General features: G+C 48.6%; 1 pseudogene; it reads right to left on the minus strand.

Annotated features, from left to right (window-relative positions):
• Positions 1–1,311: 1,311 nt before the first annotated feature.
• Positions 1,312–4,485, minus strand: LOC101022927 (annotated as a pseudogene).
• Between the last annotated feature and the right edge of the window lie 228 nt (positions 4,486–4,713).

The raw sequence follows: 4,713 nt of genomic DNA on the forward strand, positions 1-4,713 counted from the left end.
GAAATGCACATCAAAACCACAATGAGATACCATCTCACACCAGTTAGAATGGCAATCATTAAAATGTCAGGAAACAACAGATGCTGGAGAGGATGTGGAGAAATAGGAACACTTTTACACTGTTGGTGGGACTGTAAACTAGTTCAACCATTGTGGAAAACAGTGTGGCGATTCCTCAAGGATCTAGAACTAGACATACCATTTGACCCAGCCATCCCATTACTGGGGATATACCCAAAGGATTGTAAGTCATGCTGATATAAAGACACAAGGACGCATATGTTTATTGCGGCACTATTCACAATAGCAAAGACTTGGAATCTACCCAAATGTCCATCAGTGACAGACTGGATTAAGAAAATGTGGCACATATACGCCATGGAATACTATGCGGCCATAAAAAAGCATGAGTTTGTGTCCTTTGTAGGGACATGGATGTAGCTGGAAACCATCATTCTCAGCAAACTATCGCAAGAACAGAAAACTAAACACTGCATGTTCTCACTCATAGGTGGGAACTGAAAAATGAGATCACTTGGACACAGGAAGGGGAGCATCACACACCGGGTCCTATTTTGGGGAGGGGGTAGGGGGCAGGGATAGCATTAGGAGACATATCTAATGTAAATGATGAGTTAATGGGTGCAGCACACCAACATGGCACATGTATACATATGTAACAAGCCTGCACGTTGTGCACATGTACCCTAGAACTTAAGGTATAATAGGAAAAAAAGAAGTTACTGGGACTAAATTTACTTTTCCATCAACAAACAACTAGAAGACTGGACAAAATATACGAAACAACAGTTTTCAAGCAATGGATAAGGCAGGATGATGATCCCTGAAAGAAGGGAAACAAATGTTGCGAGTCCTGTCATTACCCTGACTTTCTGCCTGAGGCACCTTCCAGACTGCAGCCGAGAAACTGAAATTTCAGCAGAGCACAGCATCTCACTGAGCTGAGGAAACAGAGATCAGAATTTGGTGAGAGAGCGAGCTGGAATTTAAAAAAAAAAAAAAAAAAAGTACCAAGAGACTTAATCACAGGCCGGGCACAGTGGCTCACACGTGTAAACCCAGCACTTTGGGAGGCTAAGGAGGGCAGATCACTTCAACCCAGCAGTTTGAGACAAGCCTAGGCTACATATTAACACCCCATCTCTTAAAAAAAATTAGCTGGTTGGGGTGGTGCACACCTGTAGTACCAGCAATCTGGAAGGTTGAGGTGGGAAGGTCACTTAACCTCAGGTGCCACTGCACTACAGCCTGGGTGGTGACAGAGCAAGACTGTCTCCAAAAAAAAAAAAAAAAAAATCACAAAAAGACCTCCAGAAATCTGCAGAGGGTTCTCCTCTAGCGTCTTCCTTAATACTAAGCCTCACGTGAATAGGGTCAAACTCCATGAGGCTGGGCAAAGAGCCCAGTTAAACCATTACCACAACTCACACAAGGATGAGAGACATTTCAGTTCAGACGAGCCAGAGTGGTGACTCCTGAAAGGACTAGTTACCTAGAATGCAAACACTCACAAAACAGTGAGAGGAACAAATCAACTAGAAAATGGGCAAAAATGCGAGCAGACATTTCCACTGAAGTGGATATAAAGATGGCAACTAACATGAGAAAAATGCTCAGCATCACTAACCACTAAGGAAATGCAAATTGAGACTCTTATGGGACTTCAGGGGTCCATTTTCTGGCTGGGCCAGAAACCTCTGTGGCCCTACACCAAGTTCTTTTCTTGGCCTGTGTCCAGGAAGAATGAGGTACAAATGAGATATGCAGACAACAAAGGTGAATGAGATGAAGATGAGCTTGATTAAATGTTAGAACAGCACTCAGCAGACATAGCTCCTCTCTGTAGTCAGGTCATCCATTAAGTGTTCAGTTCTCAGCAAAGGAGAGGCCCTGAAGACAGTGGGTCCTGGTTGCCTGCAGGTCCTCCCTGCAGTTCTTCAGCAAGAGGGGGTAAGTCCTCTACCCAGCGCTTCAGCAGGAGACGGTAAGGTCTGCAGCTCTCAGAGGAGAGGCAGCCCTGGAGAGTGGCTCCTCACTGCTGGCAGGTCCTCTCCGCAGCTCCTCGGCAGGAGAGGGTAAGGGTCCTCTCTGTAGCTCCTCGGTGGGAGAGGACCTTCTCCACAGCTCTCAGTGGTGGGGAGGCGGCCCTGGAGAATGGTTCCTCTCTGCTGGCAGTTTGACTCTGCACCAATCAGCAGAGAGGGTAGGTCCTCTCTGCTGTTGCTCAGGTCACCTCTGCAGCTCTCAGCAGAGATGACAGGTCTTCTCTGTAGCCGGTCATCTCATCAGCTCCACCTGTCAGCAGAGAGAATCCTCCTCTCTGCAGGTGATGGTCAAACGACTTCTGCCCTCTTTGTTGTCTGGACGTCTTCTGTCCTTCTCTGGCTGATCCCAGGGCTTTTATAGACCTCCGAGGGGAGGAAGTGCGTGCTGACTGGTCCATGAGTGGCCATGGGTGCGCCCAGAAGAGACACCACAAGTCCCCACTCCACAGGACTAGTGGAGTGCATCTTTATGTCCAGTTCAGTGAAAATGTCTGCTCACATTTTTGCCCATTTTCTAGTTGATGTGTTTCCCTCACTGTTTTGTGAGTGTTTGTATTCTAGGTAACTAGTTCCTTCAGGAGTCACCACTCTGGCTCGTGATGCCAGCAACACTTCTGTCTCCGTCCTCAGGGCTTCTGCCTTGCACGGCTTCTCCCACATCTCATTCAGCTCAGCTATAATCTTCTCTGTCTTCTGCAGCCTCTCCATGGCTTCCTCAGGCCCAATCTGGGGCTCTGTGTTGGGGGAGAATCATGGCTCCAGCTCCCCATTATGTGGAGTTAGGGATGAGAGTGAAACTGGAGCAGGGAGCAGACGATACAGCTGGCAAGGCACCTCTGACACTTCCTTCTTCCACGTTCAGGTCTTCCAGAGCAGAGGCTGACATTCCCTGAGCCATCAGTAGTTCCCACAGCAGGGCCACCTTCTCCTGCAGCTCTCTAATCAGTTGGGCATTAGGGGCCTTGTTGAAGGCATTGCAGATTTTCTTGGTGCGGTCGCCATACCCGAGTGATGAGTCTCCTTGTAATTGATGTCAGCAGGGCTCAGGGCTGCAATCATTGCTGTGCATGAGATCCCACCCAAACTTTCCCAGAGCAGCCAGGTGAGCACAGAGTCTCTGTAGGGGATAAAATCCGACTTCTGCTTCTTTGTTTGCATATCTGCAAGGGCTGAGATCACCTTCCCTAAAGTAATCAGAGACTTATTGATGTTGGTGCCCTCCTTCAGGCACAACCCCGGGTCCCTGAGGAGTCAGTCATTCACTCTCAACAAGGTCCACAAAAATGATCTTACTGACCTGACCTTCTCCAAGTCCAGCCCAGTGAGCTGATTAAGGCAGCTCTGTGTGAAGACAATGGTAAAGATAGCATGTGAACGGCTGCTGGTCTCATTCATGTTAGTGGTAGCCACAGTCCATGCTTTATTTCCACAGTCTACGAGGTCAGCAATGTCCGCGTAGGAGGTCACAGCCCATTTGGACAGGGCCTGCATGCAGAAGCCCAGGATGTGGCGCTCCCGGGCCCACAGAGAACCTCGACTCTTGGGGTTCAAGAGGTCTCGTACCCACTCACAATAGATCTCCAAATAGCTCACCTCCACAGAGTAGGATAGCTGAGCACTCTGGTTCTCACTAATGTGAGAGAAGAAATCCAGAGAGCTGTGGCATCATTCTCTGCTACCCTGGCTCCTGCTGCCCCATCATGGCATAGGATTTCTCAGCCCCGGTTTGCCTGTAGGCAAAGATGCACACATTGTAGCCTTCAAAGGCATGGAGCAGCAGGTCCAATGTCCCGATACACTTGCTGCTGAGATGCAAACGGCATCTTCCACCGAAGTGTGTGACCAGTAGAAGTAGTCAAAGGTGAAGCTTTTGGGGATATCCTTGTCTGTTTAGGATTGATGATGGAGGTGGTATTGCCCTGCATGCTGACCACACACTTGGCATCCTGTCTGTTCTAAGGTGTGTTACAAAGGGCTGAACCCTCAACTGCCACTTTCACTGAGGCACCAGCCATGGTTCCAGACACTCCTGCCCTCCGCAGCTGGCATCTTGGCCCCAGACCAGGGGGACTGTATCAGTTCTGGCTGCCACAAGCCTTCATAGGGGGAGCCCCATCCTACTCCTGGGGCCTGGCCACACCAGCTGGGGCTCTGGGAGATACCCTCGGCATGGCAGGGCTCCCGATCCAGCTCGGTGGAGTGACAGGGACAAGCTTTCTGGGAAGTGTGAGGTGGGAGTGGGATCGGGGTTGGCTTGGAGCTGCCCTCGCCCCTCGCTGGGTCCCTGGGCACCAAGACACAAAGAGCCCAAATAGGCATAGTAATTTTAAATGGAAAGGACAAAGCTGGAGCCATCACATTGACTAATTTCAAAATACACTACAAGACTGTAGTAACCAAAACAGCGTGGCACTGGTACAAAAACAGTCACATAGTCAAATAAAACAGAAGTAGAGAACTCAGAAATAAAGCCACACAACTACAATCAGCTGATTTTTAACAAAGTTGACAAAAACTAAGCAATGGGGACAAGACACTTTATTCAATAAATGGTGCTGGGATAACTCTGTCTATATGAAGAATGAAACTGGACCCCTTCATATCACCATATACAAAAATCAACTCAAGGTGAGTTAAACATTTAAAT

This window comes from Papio anubis, chromosome 18 (assembly GCF_008728515.1).
Source record: "Papio anubis isolate 15944 chromosome 18, Panubis1.0, whole genome shotgun sequence".
NCBI lineage: Eukaryota > Metazoa > Chordata > Mammalia > Primates > Cercopithecidae > Papio > Papio anubis.